The sequence below is a fragment of the Neophocaena asiaeorientalis genome, unplaced genomic scaffold (genome assembly GCF_003031525.2).
Source record: "Neophocaena asiaeorientalis asiaeorientalis breed wild unplaced genomic scaffold, Neophocaena_asiaeorientalis_V1.1 scaffold395, whole genome shotgun sequence".
NCBI classification, from domain to species: Eukaryota; Metazoa; Chordata; class Mammalia; order Artiodactyla; family Phocoenidae; genus Neophocaena; species Neophocaena asiaeorientalis.
In genome coordinates, this window is record NW_020172274.1 from 2,827,521 (window position 1) to 2,849,662 (window position 22,142).

The window sequence follows — 22,142 nt, forward strand, 5'->3', positions numbered from 1 at the left end:
TTGTAGAGTTCTGGCCTCAATACTACAAGGCAGGCTGTGAATGCTTTGGGGATGAGAAACAGTAGCTTAGTGCCTGGCAGAGTTGGTTCTCCACACATATTGGGTTTTAAAATAAGTGAGTTTCTCTAATAAGTGTTAAAGTGTGTGGCTATGTACCAATAATAAGACTGTTTCCCTGGTCCTTTAGTCCCTGCTGTCCCAATTTCAGCCCCTCTCCCCTTTTCTCTCCAGTTCTCTTTCTTGATATTTTTCAAAGTCTAAAAATTTTTGTAGCCCATGCCAATCTTCTTTTCTTGGTCTTGTTATCTTATTCTGGTGTTTTTTTTCCTCTCATTCAAATATTTCCAGATCTCTCATACCTCAGGAACTCTGGAGCTTCTTATGTGACACTTTCTGAACACAAACCAAAATGGATTTTTCCCAAACAGCATGTATGTACCTGAGAAGATATTATTAATAACACCAAGGTCATATTGCTCTCCATACCACCTTACTCTAGGTGGTTTGGCAGAAATCAGCACACAGTTGTAAAATGCCTTAATAGATCTCTGATGGATATCATGGGCCTTGCATATGATGTGGGAAGACTGAGAGTTTTCTGTCTAGTTTCCTCTTTGAATGATCTGTTTATGTGAACATAGAGAATGAAGTAAACAAGTCTTCCAATAATCTCTAAAATTTTAGTTATTAACTTTTTCCCTCTACACAAACTCTATAAGAACTAATAGATATAGAAATACATTTTTAATATATTTTCCACCTTGAAATTTGAAGCATTTATTAAGGAACACTGAAATAAAAATAAAGGCTGTAAAGAAACAGAACTGAGTTGTGGGGTAGAACGTGCCTGTCCTGTGGGAGCATGTGAGGGTCAAGCACATAGGTAATGGGGATGAGTCACCTCTGACAGTAGGAGGAAAAGGCTTGGATTCGCTTAAAATGTACATTGGCAAATATGAAAAGGTATTGTCCTGCCCTTAAGGAACTGAAGATTGAATCCAGAAAAGAGAATGTACTAAACAGACTGAGACTTAGAAATCAACACAGAACTATTTTAAATGAGAAAAAAAAAAAAAAGTGCCCAAACTGTGAGGTTTTCAGTGCTAAGAGAACATGAAAAGGCTATAGGGGCTTAGTTGCATTAATTAACAAATAACAAATCAATGGCTTTCTTAATTAGTAGGAATTATAGCTTTTTATATATTTCTATATATATTTATCTACTACCTTTTACATTTTGGCAGGAGGTGGAATTAATGATATGTTGCATTTATTTCCCTTGAGAATCCTGAGAAGTTCAGCAAAGACTACATTGACCTATGTATTCAAGTCATGTGCCCGATACTTTCTTCTTAATGTATGTATGCTGGAGGAGAGTGCAAATGGGAATTTTACTCTTCAAAAAAACAGTTCTTTCTTGAACTCTTGCTCACCAAGCCCAGGAACAGTTGATGTTTTGTGTCAGTCCAGTGGAGATTATGTGAGAAAGGAGATTTAAATCAGTCCTTCAGATATTCAGTTCTTATGCCATTCAAAAGACTAATATCTAAGGGTCAGAACTTTGAATAAGGAGGATACACTGAATTGGAAACTAGATTAGAATTCAAGGGAAATCTTTTGCCTTCTGGTTTATCTTTTTCCTTTCTAAGAAATTCACTGAAGTATTGTGTTTCTTAATGACACCAATAACACCTGCCACTTCCATCCCTGATGGAGTGGTTAACATCAGGAAAGGCATTTTTATTTGTAGAACTAAACTATATTATAAATTTTAATATGTAACATACTTGTGTTTTTAATAATTTGGTAGTTCTTTCATAAAATGTTCATACTATTGAACTTCTTTGTACTGTATTGGAGACTACTGTATTGTTGTTACTATTCCTTTTTCACTTAGTAAAATTATTTGAGAAAAGTAATTAAAAATGTGGTGAATATTAGCATGTAAAAAGCACTCTTAAAGTGAACATGAGCTATCTTAAATCTATCAGTATAAAAATGTACTTTATTAACCTTTCTTTGATTAATTAACTATTGTTTAGTCAAAATTTCAGGAGAGTTTTAAGGCAATGGGAAGTCCTAAACAAGGAGGAGAAGTACAAAACACAGTCTCTACTCTTAGGGAGTCCAAATTCTAGCCAACTAATATCATAGTTCATAAAGAAATAAAATATAGGAATGTGATTACCTGGGTAAAAAGAATTTACATAAGGAGGTTACAGAAGTTGGCCCAAAGACAAAATAAGGAAGTGGGTAAGAGATATTACCAAACACAGTCTGGCAGCAGGTAACTTAGTAAATTCAAACAGAACATTAAGAAAAAAAGAATGAATTCCAGTAGTATGCCAATAGGGCATTTAGTACTATAAGCAGGAATAGCAGCAGGATGATGGTGAAAATCTGAGATTCAATACTATTCTGCTGAAAATGCTGGTCCTATTTCTGCAAACTGTATTGCTCCTGTTTAAAGCATGGAAATTTCTGATAATTGATAAGGAGATAAAACAAACAAGAATAAGAGAACATTCTTGATATGTTTAGAATAAAAAGAGTTACATTATGAACATCTGGGTCTAGAGAAAGATGACCTAGCCAACAAAGGCAGTTAAGAAAAAATGGTTTGCTGAAACACATAACAATTAAAATATACCAATATTTAACATTCTTTGTTGAATTTACCATATAGCAATGCTTTAAAAAGGAGTGATTTTGCATTACTAATAGGAAGAAAAATAGATTTAGATATATTTTTCAGAATTTATGATAGAAAAACATTTTATATTAATATGTGATATTATAGATTATTACCTGCAAATAAGTCATCCCAAGTGCTCAGTGCAAGGGAGAGAAAAATGTAATAAGGACTAAATTAATTTTCTTTTAATTTTTGTCTCTTTTCTTGGCAAAGTATTGATAGATTGTTATCTATCTGCTAGGTTGAATTTAGAGTACCAACAATCACCAGTATTTCTTTTGAATTACTTTGTTTGAAGTAATTTATATATTTAATACTATATTTGCATTTACTGAATATTGGCCTCTAGAAAGAACTGCAGATTCTCATCCTTGTGTCTCCCTTCCTCTATTTCATTTCTGGATGAGAAATGGTATGTTTCATGGGTTCAAAGTGCTGGGAGTTGGCAGATATAAGAGGGACATTCTAATCTCCTTTTTTTTCCTCTGAAAACAGGAGATTAAAAACTCCCATGTGAAAGATGCCCTTCTTGTACCAGGAGAAAAAAACAATCGATGGTGTCAAAGCCAAGAGAATTCTGTACAAACAGACCTTGCTCAAATAATTCTTATCTTCCTTTAGCCACCTCACATAGTTTACTCATAGTTACAACTGCCTCTCTTTAGTCAACCTAATATAAGAACAAGTAGGTTTTTCCATTTGTTTGGGTCTTCATTTCCTTATGAGAGCTCCCATGTCATGTAAAGCATATATAAATTTCTATACTTTTCTCCTGTTAATATGTTTCACGTCAGTTTAATTCTGAAACTCAGCCAAAAACCTAAGAGGGTAGAGATAAACTTTTACCTCCCCTATACCTTATATTTCAAATATTCTCCAGCTCAGATAACTAAGAGAATACACTAGGGTTAAGGCCAAAAGCTGTGACTAACAATGTATGGATGGTTCTCTCCAGTCCACTGGGCTTCTATCATAGATGAAGCACTAATAGTAAGCAGTCTGTAACAATTCAAGGGTGCTGGGTTAGTCATATCTTTCTGTCTCCCTCCATCAGATATAGGAATTGATCGTAATATTGAATATTCGACATCTGACAACTCCATCAACTGGCCAGTACAGGATAGAAGATGAAGAATGACTAACTGACCCATTTCTGCATCAAGTAGTTCCTTTAGTATCTGTTGCATATCAAGCACTTTTCTATATTTACTGAAAAAAAAATAGAAAGAGGGGACAAAAGTTTAAGGAATTATATTCTACTTAAGATAAACAACTAAAACACTCAAAGAACTGTATTAGCTTGTGCTTGTGAACATAAGTTTAACAAATAGATATTGTAATGAGGGGCCATTTAGAGTGTGGGATTTTTCTCAAAGAAGCAAAGTAGGATTATTAAATTAAGTGATTTTTATATCTTCATTATGTTCCTTATACTCTCTGTATAGTATTTTGTTTTAAGATATCACATTTGTATTGCAATGACATCTAACGAGACTCAAATGTAACTTGAAAACTCATCAAAGTCCTATTAAAAAAGAGCAATGCAGGGCTTCCCTGGTGGCGCAGTGGTTGAGAGTCCGCCTGAAGATGCAGGGGACACAGGTTCGTGCCCTGGTCCGGGAAGATCCCACATGCCACGGAGCAGCTAGGCCCGTGAACCATGGCCACTGAGCCTGTGTGTCTGGAGCCTGTGCTCTGCAACTGGAGAGGCCACAACAGTGAGAGGCCCACGTACCACAAAAAAAAAAAAAAAAAAAAAAAAGAGAAAAGAAAAAATAAACAGATATTAATATAAGTAATTTAATTAGCATATAATTTTCTTTTAAGAAGAAAATGCATATATTTCTCTTATTACCCTCCAGGGTACCTAAAACATTATTCTGTTTATAGTAAGCTGACTGCCTCTTTAGTACAGAATGTAACATTTATTTTTTTCTATTCCTAGGGCCTACCCTATATGTGACACAGAAAACATTTAATGATCATGTATAATATTAAGTAAATGAATGAATGAATGGATAAATGAAAGTAAGGATGAATGAATAACTAAATGAGAGAAAAATATGTAACAGCCTTCAGAGTTATGGTTGATATTACCCCATCTAATCTCATCACTCAAAACAACCTAAGTATACACATACATATACACACACATTTATTTATTTATGCATATATGTAGATATACAAATTTGGAGGTTGATATCTACATAAGAATGTTACAAGGTTATTGTGGCTCTAATCTGGGATTTCTTAAACAAAAATTAAGAATTTGCTAAACATTAATTCTGAATGGCTTACTTAACTAGGCTTAAGATAATTTTTTTGAGTTCTTTAAACTCTCTGAGAAGGTATAATTTCAAGTTTGGTTCTGAGAACTGATGATAATCAAGTCTACTCCTAGCTTGTGAAATGTTTATCCATATGAAATTAAGCTACTATTAATGCTAACTTTAAGCCATGTATAAACTGAAACCCAGGCTCTCATGTGGTATTTTTGCTATTTGCTTTCAGTGATAGGGTGTCTGCAAGTTTTAAAATTGTTACTTTCAGTGTGGCTCACATCTATGTCTCATCTTAGTTTGTAATACAACTCAATAATGAAATATACTTTTAGGGACATATAGGTCTGTTTATTCCTAACTCCATGTAATTAATTAGTGTATTAAAATAAATCTTGATAATGCTTATATCTCATGATTTGAAGAACCATAATAAAGCTTCTTTGCAGTGTTGTTCCTTCGACTTTGCCGAGTTAAAAGTGTAATGCTGATTCAGCATTAGCATATTTAGGTGCCTTAGGGTATTTTCCATGAAGAAAGAATACCTTTTGGCACTTTCTCTTCTAGTTTCTCCAAAATCTCTGTACTGATTTTAGGGTCATGGGGTGAGGCCCATCTGTTTAATGAGATTTCTGCCTGATAATGCAGTTAGACTGAAAAGTTGAAACTTAACTATACACTCCTTTAAGTATTGTGATTGGCCTCTTATATCTGCTCAGAAGCTAATGAGCACATTTTAAAATGCAGATAACAGCAGAATGTAAGTTTTGCTTGTTTAAGCTATTTCATAATCCCCACGGGTTGAGTGTCTTCCTTCAGCCAAATTGGATCAGGTTGGTTCAAAATGCCCCAATATATCACTAAAGGATATAAGCCAATTTATCTGCTTAGACGTCAGGAGCTATACTTGAGTCGAACAGAGTCATTGTTCAAAGCCAAACATATATACATGTTTTTCTTTTCTTTTTTTACTTAATTGTTCCAGTTCAGAGTGAAATGGACATTCTTCTTTAAGTGAAGACTCAAGTACAGTTTTGTTTGTTAATTTTTTTCTTCTTATGATTGTACGTGACATGGCGGCACTGCTACATGGATTTTGACAAAGATAGGCTTTAAGGGCCCATCTAAAGGCAATGTCTAAAGGCAATGACTGGGTAATATAAATATGAAAAATATTAGAGAATTGTATTTGGGCCTAGGTGGGGTGGGGTGGGAGGGAATAACAAAGAAACTTATATAATAATCCCTTTGAGTTAACATATAGCTTACTAAGGAAGTTTGGAGCAGAAAATCAAGTTAGATCCATTGACTAATTAAAAATTATGAGTGGTTAAAATGCGTTGACTGAGAAGAGGGAACTTACTGATACCTCTAGACTCATGTTGTCCAATGCTCTACACGTGGCTAGCTACACGTGGCTATTTAAATTCAAATTGGTTAAAGTTACACTAAATTAAAATTTCAGCTCGTCAGTCACATAGCCAACAAACATTTCAAGCACTCAATAACCACATGTGACTAGTGGCTAACATATCGGGCAGCCCAAATGTAGAAAATTTCTAACATTGCAGAAAGTTCTATTGGAATGAACTGCTCTGGAGTAAAGACACTAAAGGAAAATTTTCCCTACTGTTTGGTCTCAGTGGGTCACAAATCCAAATAGTAGCTGCCATCCTTAAGCTGAAAATTCCTGCCCAGTTGCCCTGAAGCTACCCTTAAAGAAAGTGCTTATATTAAAATCACCTTGCTTCATTTTCAAGACTCCTCAATACTGGCTAATCTTTCCTAATATATTTCCTACATCATCATCTAATATTATTTGTTTTAATTGTCCTCGATCATTGATTTTGATCTCATTTTAAAAATAACTAAAGTTAATCATAATGTCCTTTACTGTTACTTCACTCATACTTATTTAATTTATCTGATTATTTCCTATCTGACTTTGACACTCTAAATTATTTTTCTCTCTAATGTTTTTCCTGGATTTGAACAGCATTCTTTTCATATTCTTCTGTTCTGAATATCCTCTACTTCAGATATTTTAAACTATTCTTTGATAACTTTTAATTTTGTATTATTATTAAGAAAAATATCAAAAGTATTTCAAAGTATAGAATATAGTACAATGAGTTTTTATGGGTCCTTCACCCAGTTTTGATGATTACCAAGTCATGATTAGAATTTTCATCTATATCACCACTCACTTCCACCAGCTCCCAAATTTCTGTGAAGTAATTTAAAAACATGGTATTAAGTATGATTCCATTTATATAACATTCTCTAAAGGACAAACCTATAGAGATGGAAAAAAGACTAGTGGTTGCTATGGGAAAAGGTTGGCATGAAGGAGTTCTTTTGTGGTCATAGAACAGTTTAGAACAGTTGATTCTTGAGGGGTTGCACAACTTATTACATGGAATAAAACTGCTTAGAATTATATACATACACACACACAAATGCAGGTTAAAAACAATGAAAATTGAATAAGGTCTTATAGTCTAGTTAGCAGTGATGTACCAACGTCATTTTCTTGGTTTTGATATTGTACTGAAGCTATAATATGTCACCATTAGAGGAAGCTTGACACTTGACACTATTTCCAAAATTACCTGAGTCTATAATTAGTTCAAAATAAAAAGATTAAAAAATTAATTTTAATAAAATTAAGTACTAAAATACTTAAGAACATATTGAACAAAATAAGTGAAAGACCTGTACACACAAAACTCTAAAATATTTCTGAGAAAAAAAATAAAGATCTAAATAATTGGAGTGATATACCATGACTATTGATTTGAAGAATCAATATTGTGAAAATGTTAATTCTCCAAAATTAGATTCAAAGTAATCACAATCAAAACCACAGAATTTCTTATAAAAGTTGACATGTTGAATATACAATTTATATGGAAATATGAAAACCTAAAAAAGAAAACTATTATAAAATAATAATAATAATGATATATAGTCATACTGGCATGATGATAGAAAAAAATATCAAAGGCAAAGAATAGACAGTCCAGAAATAGACCCACACATATTTCGTCAATTATTTTTGACAAAGTTGTCAAGGCAATTCAAACAAGTAAGGCTTTTTATCTAATTATATTTAAAATATATCCATATATATTTCAAATATATATCCATATGTGAAAAAAAGAATATCTACCTCTACCTTACACCATGTACAAAATTTTATTTGGGATAGATGCATATCTAAATATAAAAAGCAAAACTATAAATCTTATAAAACATGGGAGAATATCTTCATGACTTGAGAAAAGGCAAATATTTCTTACACAAGATACAAAAAAATGCCTTAAAAATTTAAAGGAGTAAATTAAAAACTAAATATTGTTAAATTTTAAAATGCTGCTTGTCAAAGAACACTGTTAAAAAATCAATAAACAAATCACAACCTGGAAGAAATTGTTTGTAAAACATTTATCTTACAAAAAACAAAATCAAATATATAAAAATCTCCATGTGACAATAAAATGACAAGCCAATAAATAAAAATGGACAAAAGACTTGAACAGACATGTCACAAAGGGAGATATAAAAACGGGTACAAAAATGCTAAGAAAGTGAACATTATTTGTCATCAAGGAAATTCAAGTTAAAATCACAATGAAATAACACCACAAAACTGTAAGTTTGGCTGAAATTTAAAAGTTTGAGAGCACTGAATGTTGTTAACTAGAGAGAGTAACTGGAACACTTACACATTTGTGGTGGGTGTGTAGAACTGCACAATGGAAAATGCTTTGGCAATGTATTATAAAGGTAAACATACAGCTGTCCTAGGACACAGAGATTCCACTTCTAGGTATTTATCCAAGAGAAATGAAATTATATGCTTACAAAAAAATGTCTGTAAGAATGTTCACAGCCACTCTATTTGCAATAGCTAAACAGTAGAAATAACCGAAATACATATCAATAACAGAACTGATAAACAGATCAGTATATTTATACTTACTCATAAAAAGGAACAAACTACTGAAGCATGCAACAACATGCATGAATCTAGCAGACACTCTGCTGAAAGAAAGAATCCAGGCACAGAAAATTACTACTACACAATGCCATTTGCATGAAGTTTTAGAACAGATATAGATAGGTAAAACTAATATATAGTAAAAAAAAAAAAAAAAAAGCAAAGTGGTTGCTTTGGGCAGAGGAGTGTTGACTGGGAAGAGAACAGGGAACTTTCTGAGACTATGGTTATGTTCTATGTCTTGCTAAGGTCTGGTTACACAAGCGTCCTCATTTTACAAAACTCAAACTGCACATAAGATTTTTACACTGCACTTGCATGTATATTTAAACTAAAACCACTATAAAAATATTGAATTTTAGTTAGTTGGTTTCCATTTAACTACTTTAAAGAGAAACACACACTTTGTCATATACATGTGAACACAGAGAGAGAGAGAGAGAGAGAGAGAGAGAGAATGAATAATGGGTCATTGAAGCCATATTACTCACCAAAAATGACACACCAGTTGAAACATGTTTAATTTTGTATGGCACATTCTGGAAAGTCTTTCCTAATATAAGCCATTTGTATAAAGCTCTCCTGAAGATTAAGGAATGAGTCAAGCATTAACCCAGAAGCGTATTCTAGATCTGAGGAAAAACCACTTGAAATAGGTGGTATGAAATGAAAAGCCTGATGTGCTAAACGGTCAGGAAGAAGGTCAATGTGGAAGGAATACAGTCAACAATAATTTCAGAATGTTAGTAGAGTGCAAAATATTATAAGACCTTGTAGGTCTTTGTAAGGATTATTTTTTTACTCTGAGGGGAATGGGGAGATTTTATGTAGTTTAAAGCAAAGGATTGATACGTGTTGTGAATAGACTGTAGAAAGGCAATAGTGGAAATAATAATCCATATCAGAGATGATGATAACTTGGTATAGGATGATAACTAAACAGAGGTAGTAAAAGTGGTTGGATTTTAGATTTCAGAAATTTAGATTCATTGATTTTACTTCTATACACTAGATATGTAATTTAGGTTTTAGATATTTAGATTTAGGTAGATCACTCACAGGATTTGCTCATTTAATAGACATCAAATAACCCTATACTAGGGTTAGTATAGGCAGTGAGATGCAAAAGTTAAGAGACGGCATACAGAACTGGGTTCAGAGTTAAGATTATGAAGGAGTTGTGGGTTGTAATGACAGGATCAGTAGAATGTCCATGGGATTTTGTGACCCAGTCAAAATGGAGGACAAGTTCATTGGAGGAGAGAAGCTTAAGGTTATCAGAAAGAACTTGCATGGAAATTTAAATTGCAATAATTATAACAGAAGTAGGGCTAGAGAAAGGAACAGTAAGCCAGGAGCCAAAATAGGGAATGAGGGAAATGACCATCTGCACACAAATGTAACTTTCTATTGTCCACATTTAAATCAAATACTTTTTTTTTTTTGCCTTTCTTACATTTCTATTTTGGAAAGCTTATATATTTCTATGTTTTTCATTGGCATATTAGTAATTTTATTTTTATAGAAAATAAATTCATTTTCTTGGTAAATTATTTCATTAATGTTACTAAACTATGACAAGATGTTTGAAACTACTAACATTTATAAATCAAAAAAATTTAAGGAATTTTAAAATTAAACCTATTTTTATAAATACATTCTAATCCAATTTTTATAATAAGGTGATGTAAATTATTAATTACCTAATTTATTAGTTCAGCATTTTCCAGACTTTTAAAAAATGGGATACCAAATACAAGTTCCTCTTAAAAGTTCTAAACCAAGAAATATGGAGACTGGTCAAGAAAGTTTAAGGAGCAAGATTAATTAGATTGAATTTAATTCCAGAAATCTGCGTAAATTGTCAGGTAGGTGGTAGATTTTCCATTATGGATATTTGGTATAGAAAGAAATGCTCATTCTTTGTTTGTTTACTTCTTTTCTGAATGGCCTTAAAGATAAGAAGCCAGATCAGACAATGAACTGCCAGATCTGTGATCCTTCTGTCAAATAGCTAAGGAGTTATTTACCTTTCTTTCTTATGGCACAGGCCCTCCACACAGTTAAGGAGTTATTTACCTTTCTTTCTTATGTCACAGGTCCTCCACATGCAATGTTTCAAGCACTGTATTGCTTAAAATTGTGGAATTAAGAAGCTGCATTTTCTATCGCAATGCAAATCTTATCAAACATGCAGATTTGTATATATAATGGAGCCAACCAATTTTATACCTCTTTAATAATGCATTATTAAACTTGGTCTTAAGTTAAGGACAGCATTTGCTTATTGATCATGATGCATTATCCACACCCTGGAAAGCACTTGGCAGTTTGCATCTTCTCAGTTAATTCTGAATAATTCAGGAGGTTATGTGAGTTGTGTTTATTTTCGTTAACATTTTTCCATATATACCTGACAGTGACATATAATTAGCTACACCTAGCTATGAGCATGGTACCATTGTTTATCAGTTTACAAAGTTATCATGCCTTTAAGGCACAGCATACGTAATTTTTTTTAGTACACACTTAGAATTCTCCTACAATATTTACATTGTACCTTTTATGTCGTACCTTTTATTATATGGTTTGCTACAGAAATCTTTTATGGTGAATGTCCTTTTTTACATAAAGTAAACAACATAAAAATATGCTACTGGGTATAAACTCAACAAAAAATAATTTCTGTATAAGTGGCAAAAGATGCATTTCTAGACAAATTAAATTTTCCCCCAATATATTGTATTGTCACTGTTATTTTTAAGGTTTGGAATCAAATTTAAAAATTATCTTGGGACTTCCCTGGTAGTCTGGTGGGTGGGACTCCATGCTCCCAATACAGGCGACCCAGGTTCGATCCCTGGTCGGGGAGCTAGATCCCACATGCATGCCACAACTAAGAGTCCACATGCCGCAACTGAGACCCAGCACAGCCAAAATAAATAAGTAAATAAAAATAAATAAACTTACCTGTGCTTGCCCATGCTGTTGCCTGTTCATGCCTCCCCCTGGACTTTCTTCTCCCTTTGCCTCTGTGTATCTGACCAATTCCTACTTCTCCCTAAAAAAAAAAAAAAAAAATTATCTTGGCTGACATTTCAATAAAAAATTTCAAAATGAACAGAACTGGAGAGTATTTAAGCATAATTTTATGGAAATAGACAAGGAATGGTATTGTACTTTTTAAAGTAACACACAAAGCCCTAGGTTATTGCCTTGGAATTAAGTAGACAATCAAGGCTAACAAGCCCAAAGGAAAGCACAGATGACCCATTTATGTAGTCAGCAGATTCATACACAGAGTAAGAAAGTGACTGAATTCTGGGCCAAGTGAGTATTTCTTAATTTCTAAAATTAAACAAGCATTCAATTCAATGTGGCAAAAATAAATGTTATATAATTCATACAATTTGAAGCTAAGCCTTCTCCAGATAATTCTTACTATACTAGAATAAAAATTATTTTGGTGAAACACACTAAAATAAAAATTTTTTAAAGCTAGCATTTTTGCCATGGTTTGAAATAAACATATCTATTAATAAACATAAAATGCAGCATTAGGAGTAAGTTTATGTTGTAAACTTGTAATAAAAGAGAACTTTGATGAAGAGCTATATTTTTTATCTTGTATGTCTTTTTTTATTCTTTTGGAACAACTTGCAAAGGTAAAAAGAAAAGTACTGAAACATGTTAGAAATAAATTTGAATTTGAATTATGATAACAATAATTCATATCTTACTACTTTCTTATTTGAAGTGATATCGAGAGATATTTTACTCACTGCTAAATTGCATAAAGTCAAGAGCCTCATTTTTATTTTTTCTCAGCTAAACAGTTAATATGCCATTGTATAACAATATACTTCAATCATTGTTCTAATTCTTCCATGAAGGGTTTCAAGTTATTTTAATCAAAATCAATTTGTTTTGAATCTGTTCTATGAAAACTAAGCAAAACAAAACAAAATGAATAGACAAACATCTTCTATAAAATAAAATTGCATGCTATAAGTTGGAATCATTCTTAAATTACTGTAAAAGACAAAGTATACTTATATCTATAGGCCTTTTCTACCTGCTTCCAACCTATTTATTAACTTCTTACTGTAGTATAGTGTGCACCCAAAATAATGTAAGAAGAAGTATTAAGAAAAATGATCTTTTTCATTATAGGCCTGAAAACTAGTACCATTCAAATTTTGTCTGCTAATCCATTAGATTTTTTCCCATGGGTGAAATATGATCTAAGTGATCTGGCTTGCTTGCTTTTGCTTACTTTTTTTTGATAGACTGGTGTAGCCTGAGACTTCTAGAGCCAAAATTGTAAGGAAACTTAGAATAATCCAAATGCATTAAAATCAACTGATTATTAATCTTTATTTAGATATATCAGATGATATGTCTTCAGGTTTCAGATATTTTACATCAATAAGTTTTAAGAAGCACTTTTACATACCTTTTGAAGGAGAATCTTAACAAATTGGAAATAAAGATCAGTCAAAATTGTCTTACCACTATAAAACTTTTGGCTTAGTTTCATTTACATCCATAACTTCAAGATTTTTAGAGGCTTTGTTTCTACTTTTAATTTTAGAAACTTCCACATGGATAATACTTTATGTCCTCAATATATTATTAACAGCAATGGAAGAAACAGCAATAAATAAAATTTCAGTTAATGACTTACAAATCCTGAGGAATTCATATTTGAGCCTGCCTTACATATCAGCAGCTTTACTGAAACAAAAACATGGAGAGGTAAAGTGATTTGCCTCAGCTCAGAAAGCTTGTAGTTGGTTGAATCAAACTTAAACTGCTGAATTCAGTTTTCTACTGCTTTTTCAAAATCATAATTTTTAATTTAACAATGGATGCTTTGGGTTGTAGTGATATTATATAGTATTTGTTTGACAAATGTACAAAATGTTAAACTACACACTTTCTAAGTGTAGATATTTAACTTGCAAATTATTTTCTGAATGATAATTAGGAATATTTCCAACTATCAAATAAAAGCTTTTAGAAAAGATGAGAAGCCTTTAGTTACATATATCAAAAGGATACATATATATTTATGCATATTCAAATAAAAATATAACTGCAGGAAGATAAAGATCCTCTTAAAGTATACATGTACATTGTCATCAAATTCATATACATTGTTATTAAAATGAATCAAAAGATTCTTAAACTATAACTAAAGCAAATCCTATGAAATCTTGTTTCTATCTAGCTGTTCATTCTGTTATTTAAAAAATAAAGGAGTATTTCATAAGAAGCTTACAAAATTAGTGATGGCATCAATATATCTATATTCTTTTTTTTTTTTTTTAGGTTGTTTGTTTTTTTGTTATTGAGCTGCATGAGCTGCTTGTAAATTTTGGAGATTAATCCTTTGTCAGTTGCTTCATTTGCAAATATGTCTATATTCTTATAGTTTGTTTAGACTATGAGTAATATGTGTTAACCAGCATATGGAAGAAATCAAAGGTAATGATTATTTCTTGTCTTTTCTTATGGGAAATATATTACTGTTTTTATACTGTCATGCAGCCATTTACCATATGTGTAAAATATCACAATAAAAAAGTATTAACTTTAGCCCACAACTATCCAAACTGAATGTTTTAACATGGTGAGATTCAAAATATACTTAGTATTTTTAAAGTAAATTTAAATCTTTGTAAATAAAAATAGTTCAAAGAAGTGCTTACTGAGGTATTATTTCAAGCAAGCTTTACAAAACTATAACAGGGTAGTCATTTGGAAGTTCAGCATGGAACTTACTTCCCATTGAGGAGCTTAATTACCAGACATTTTTGCTCACATTGTCTGAAGACTATGATTAGAACACATTTAAAAACCAGCAGATTCAGATCTAAGTGAACAACAAGGTACATAAGGTGAGGAAAGGTCTCCCAAGAAAGCACAAAGCCATAGCCATTAAGTATCTTCTATGAGAGTAAAATCATTTAGAAATCAATGGAAAATCTTTTAGAGTCCATGTTCAGTAAAACACAAATAAAACTGCTCGGAAGAATGAGAGCTTCTGAATTTTGTATGAACTAGAAATTACGTGGAAAATCATAGGGAGGAAAACAACTTGAGTATCCAGACTTATAACGAACATAGTTGTTTCAATGCTTCAAAGTTGTTGTTACTGAGCATTGCCGCAAACGCTATTATTTCTAATATTAAAATTTCAATTTTATGTTATAATAACGGCAATGGTTGCACTTATTGATGAATTGGTAGAAACTGTACAATGACTTTAATTACATATTTAAAAGAGAATATTTTAATTTTAAAGATAACAGACAGACAGGACTGATCTATAGAGAAGAATATATCAATAGAACAATTAGAGTCCAGAAATAGACATATACATATAAGAACAAATGATTTTGAAAAAAGTGTGAAGGCAATTCAGTGGAGAAAGGATAGTCTTTCCAACAATTAGTGCTGGAATAATTGGACATCCATGCATAAATAAAATTTGATGCATACATTGCACTATATACAAATACTAATTTTAAATGGATCATAGATCCAAATGTAAAATCTAATGGTATAAAACTTCTAGAAGAGAACCTTTTGGCCTTGTCTTGGCCAAAGAATTCTTAGCTATGTAATCAAAAACGTGATCCGTATGAGAAAATTTGATAATTTGACTTCATGAAAATTAAAAATACTACTCTTCAAAATAAAGATTGGGAAATTATCATTTATAATTAATTATCTTATCAGATAAATTATTTATCTTATCAGAACTTGTATCAAAAATATACAGGGTACTCCCAAAACTCAATAAGAAGAAAACTCAAGTAAAAGTGGTCAAAATATTTGAACAATTTATGAAAGAGCATTTACAGATGGCAAATAAAGCTCAAAATATACTCAATATTGTTAGTCATTAGGAAAATATAAATTAAAATCACAATGGTTAATAGTAAATATCTACTAGATCATCTTTTAAAAGACTGACTATTGCAAGTATTGGCAAGGCTGAGGAGCAACAGCAATTCTCATACATTGGAGTGGAAATATAAAAATGATACTACCACAGTGGAAAAATCTGGCAGTTTCTTAAATTTTAAACATATGTCTATCATGTAATCCATGTGATACTATATATAGGTAGTTCTCCAAGACAAATTAAAGCATATGCCTATACAAAGACTTGTACATGATTGTTCACTGCAATGTTATTTGCAGTAGCCCCTAACCGGAAACAACCAAATGTCAATCTATGTGTGATTGGATAATCTAATTGGGATATATCTATTTATCTATCTATATATATAGATATCGCAACAAAATATAGCAAAAAATATGAATGAACTATTGATATATGAAACATGGATAAATCTCAAAATAATTATGCTGAGTCAAAGAAGCCAGGCCAAAAAAGAAAAAAGAAGGGACATACTATGTGATTCCAAGTATATTAAACTCTAGAAAATGCACACTAATGTACAGTGACAGAAAGCAGATGGGTGGTCACCTAGGGCTGAAAAGGAGGGAGGATAGCAGGAAGGGTGAGAGGGAAAACAAAGGGATATGAGGAATCTTTTGGGAGTAATGGATGTGTTTACTATCTTCATTTGTATTGATGATTTCACGGTGTATACATATTTCAAAACATCAAATTTTACAACTAAAGTATGTGCAGAGAATATTGTGTTAAATATTATAATCCAATAAAGCTGTTAAACAAAAAGCCACCATGCCCATTAGTTTTGTGAACACAATTTAAATGAAACAAGACACTGAAAAATGTAACAACAATAATAATGAAGAAAAGAAGAACATTCCACAGCTACTTTTATGCTGCTCCAAACAAGCAATCCACCAAATGTCTTAGCATAAAAGAGGTTTCACCAACCATGAAATTATTTTCTCTGTATCTACTTCTCTACCTTCTGCCACAAATTGTTATTTTGGCCTGAGGGACCTAAAACTGTTCGTAAAGGTAGCACACGGGACAATCTGGAGGAACAAATCACTCCCAAGAATTATTTGGGAATGGCTCTTAAGTTACTTTACGTAAAATATCTAAAAGAAAACACCCAAGAAGCCAGCGAAATAAATGGCTTTTGCAGAACTGGCTTCCTAGTTTTTCATGCTTTATGTCCCATGGGCAAGAAAATCTTGATGGAACAAAGTAAAATTAGATAAACTGTGGTTGCCACTTTTGGAGAATAAGTATTTTGAATAAATTCACATAGAATTAATTACAATCTTAATAATGTACAAACATAGACCACTTTCTCTAAACATCAGTAGACATGTGAAAAAAATAAAAGTTCAAAGGAAGTGTACTATGCTAAGAAAGCAAAGCAACAAATTCCTTCTTGGAACAGAAGGACAATGTAAAGAAAAAGATAATATTAATTACAAGTTTTGTGATATATTTTCCCAAGTGATCTTGAATCAGAAATATGCAGTTTCTGGTGTAAGACATAGTGTACAATGCAATAGACAGTTAAGTGACACACTGGCTAATATTTGACAGACAAGTCAGTGTTAAAAAATTATTTTAGAATTCTGAGGATAGAAAACCAGAAAAATATTAATATACTTAACAAAGATAAAGCAGATATGGAATTATACAATCCAATATTCACGAAACAGCATTTCTGAGTGACAAGAGAACAGCCAGAGAAGCAAAAATCAAAGCAATAGAAACAGGAGATTCCTATGCAAAATAAGCATGAGACTTTACACTGAAGGGATGCAGCAGTACCACTGATATTAATTAAAATCAGAAACATGATTTTGTTAAAGTTTTCACTTTCCAAAACTTAGATAAACTACAAGCATCCAGATGGAGAAAAAAATAGTTTCCAATGAACAGAAAACAAATACATTTTAAAAAAATAGGTTAGAATTACAATAGACAAGACAATGCTTATTTGCTTATGAGAATGTGAAAATGAGTGAATTCATTTTCCAGGATGGCTCTCTGGTTCTTCTGTGATGAGATGGAAGTATAATGGGGACGGGGGTGGGGGGGGGAAATCTCTGTATAAAATTACATAAAATGATGTAAGGTGGCCCATGTTGACTTTGTGAGGCTTCTAGGCTGGTATTTCCAGATGTCAGATTATAAATAGCACTTAGGATACCATAAAATTATCAAACAATGTGTATAAAGTAGAAATTTTTCTCAAACATTGAAATTTTAATGTATATTTAATCCCTTAATCCATATTAATTTATTCCATTTATTTGGTGCCTATTCTACACCTAATTTGAATTCTTTTAAAATATTCAATAATAAAATTTCATAGTAGGTATTATTATCCCCATTTTAGGTAAGGAAACTGAGACTCTGATGGGTTAATTTGTGTAAAAAGACATTTATAATGCTAAAGCCTGAGCTCTGACATACTTCTAACTGGTCATCCTGCTACTAGTCATTTCTCCCTGATGTTGTTTCCACACTGAAGCCTGATTGACGGTCTCATTGTCTTCAAGATAAAGTGCAAGCTCCACTGTTGGCATACTATGCCCTTTAGAACCTGACCTTCCTCATTCTCACTGTCTTCTATACCTCTCTCTCCCACAGGAATCCCAACATCAGATTTCGACAGACTGTGCAGCTTTGGATACACTTACACATAGTTCTATCTGCCTTGAAAGCCTGTCTTTTCTCTTATCCCCAGGCTAATTTCTACTCAGAATTCAGCATTTGCAAGGATCATTTCCTCTAAGAAGTGTTCTTACTCTTTCCAATTTCAAGTAAATGTCCTGTGTGTTCCCATTTCCACTCTGTTCATATATGTCATCATAATTTTCACATTACTATTTCTACTGCTACTTTACGTTTTAGTACTATTCTCTATTTTCTTTTTTTCCATTAATAAATCATAAGATCCTTAAGGCTATGTTCTATCTCCAGTGTCTAGCACATTGCCTAAAATAATAGACATTCAATATTAGCTGAGTAAACAAATAAAAGCATAAGGAGAAAATTTAGATAAGTTTATAATGCTAGAAAGAAAATTATAAAAGAAACTGGAAAATGCACAAACTAATGCATCATTAAGCAAATGCACATTGGAAGCATCTATGAAAATATTAAAAATTAAAGAGAAAATACAAAAGTATTTTCACAAATGGACAAATTAAAAATGTTGTTATTAGAAAGATATACAAATTGAAAGTCTAACATAATAAAAAGAATAGCAAATTATATGAAGACAATCACAGTTAGGAAACTAAAATGGTTAGTAAACAGTATGTATAATATTCAGTTTCATTAAAAATCAAAAGACATAATTTTTATCAACATAGCAAGTATTAAAAAATTTTTATTTGTTATAATGTTGCACAATAGCAAGCAGTTCTTTCCATGAACTTACAGAGGGGCTGTAAATAGGAATGGACTTGGTAAAAATAGTATGATTATGTATGCAGAGCATAAAACTCCAACAATTTTGAGCCAGCAGTTTTAACTTCGTAATGAATAGTTCTTTTTGTTGCTGTTTTCAATGCATCTTTAATAAAATTTTTAAAAGATGGTATTTAGTTTTTATTATTTTTATACATCTTTATTGGAGTATAATTGCTTCACAATGCTGTGTTAGTTTCTGTTGTACAAAGTGAATCAGCCATATGCATATATATATATCCCCATATCCCCTCCCTCTTGAGACTCCCTCCCACCCTCCCTATCCCACCCCTCTAGGTCAACACAAAGCACCAAGCTGATCTCCCTGTGCTATGCTGCTGCTTCCCACTAGCTATCTATTTTACATTTGGTAGTGTCTATATGTCAATGCTACTCTCACTTTACTCCAGCTTCCCTTCCAGCCCCTGCTCCCGTGTCCTCAAGTCCATTCTCTATGTCTGCCTCTTCAGTCCTGCCCTGCCACTATGTTCATCAGTACCATTTTTTTTAGATTTCATATATATGTGCTAGGATACAGTATATTGCTCTTTCTGACTTACTCCACTCTGTATGACAGACTCTAGGTCCATCTACTTCACTACAAATAACTCAATTTTGTTTCTTTTTATGGCTGAGTAATATTCCATTGTATATATGTGCTACATCTTCTTTATCCCTTCATCCGTCAATGGAAATTTAGGTTGCTTTCATGACCTGGCTGTTGTAAAAAGTGCTGCAATGAACATTGTGGTACATGTCACTTTTGGAATTACAGTTTTCTTAGAGTATATGCCCAGTAGTGGGATTACTGGGTCATATATTAGTTCTATTTTTAGTTTTTTAAGGAAACCCCATACTGTTCTCCATAATGGCTGTATCAATTTCCACTCCCACCAACAGTGTAGGAGGGTTCCCTTTTCTCCATACCCTCTCCAGCATTTATTACTTCTAGATTTTTTGATAATGGCCATTCTGACTGGTGTGAGGTGATACCTCATTGCAGTTTTGATTTGCATTTCTTTAATAATTAGTGATGAGCATCTTTTCATGTGCCTCTTGGTCGTCTGTATGTCTTCTTTGGTGAAACGTCTGTTTAAGCCTTCCACCCATTTTTTAATTGGGTAGTTTGTTTTTTCAATATTGAGCTCCATGAGCTGTGTATTTTGGAGATTAATCATTTGTCCATTGTTTCATTTGCAAATATTTTCTCCCATTCTGAGGGTTGTCTTTTTGTCTTGTTTATGGTTTCCTTTGCTGTGAAAAACTTTTAAGTTTCATTAGGTCCCATTTGTTTAATTTTGTTTTTATTTCCATTTCTCTAGGAGGTAGGTCTAAAAAGATCTTGTAGTTTATATCAAAGAGTGTTTTTCCTATGTTTTCTTCTAAGAGTTTGACAGTTTCTGGCCTTACATTTAGGTCTTTAATCCATTTTGAGCTTATTTTTGTGTATGGTGTTAGGGAGTGATCTAATTTCATAATAGATTGCTTTGGGTAGTACAGTCATTTTTACAATATTGATTCTTCCAATCCAAGAACATGGTATATTTCTCCATCTGTTTATGTCATCTTTGACTTCCTTTATCAGTGTTTTATAGTTTTCTGGTCTTTCTCGCCTCCTTAGGTAGATTTATTGCTAGGTATCTTATTCTTTTTGTTGTGATGGTAAATGGGATTGTTTCCTTAATTTCTATTTCTGATTTTTTGCTGTTAGTGTATAGGAATGCCAGAGATTTCTGTGCACTGATTTTGTAACCTGCAACCTTACCAAATTCATTGATTAGTTCTAGTAGTTTTCTGGTGGCATTGTTAGGATTTTCTATGTATACTGTCATGTCATCTGCAAACAGTGACATCATTCTTTTCCCATTTGTATTCCTTTTATTTCTTTTTCTTCTCTGATTGTCATGGCTAGGACTTTCAAAACTATGTTGAATAAGAGTGGTGAGAGTGGACATCCTTGTCTTGTTCCTGATCTTAGTGGAAATGCTTTCAGTTTTTCACCATTGAGTATGATGCTTGCTATGGGTTTGTCATATATGGCCTTTATTATGTTGAGGTAGGTTCCCTCTATGCCCATTTTCCAGAGAGTTTTTATCATAAATGTGTGTTGAATTTTGTCAAAAGCTTTTTCTGCATCTATTGAGATGATAACTGACACCGCAGAAATACAAAGAATTATAAGAGACTACTACAAACAAGTATATGCCAGTAAAATGAACAACCATAAAGAAATGGACAAATTCTTGGAAAGGTACAATTTTCTAAGACTGAACCAGAAAGAATTAGAAAATATAAACAGACCTATCACAAGTAATGAAATTGAAACTGTAACTAAAAATCTTCCAACAAACAAAAGTCCATGACCAGATGGCTTCACAGGTGAATTCTAGCAAACATTTAGAGAAGAGCTAACACTGATCCTTCTCGAACTCTTCCAAAAAATTGCAGAGGGAGGAACACTCCCAAATTCGTTCTACAAAGCCACCATCAACCTGATACCAAAACCAGAAAAAGATATTACAACAAAAGAAAATTACAGACCAATATCACTGATGAACATAGGTGCAAAAATCCTGAACAAAATACTAGCAAACAGAATCCAACAACGTATTAAAAGGGTCATACCATGATCGATTGAGATTTATGCCAAGAATGCAAGCATTCTTCAATATATGCAAATCAATCAATGTGATACACCATATTAACAATCAAGGAATAAAAACCATATGATAATGAATTTATTTTTAAAGGCAAGCATGCATACCAAGA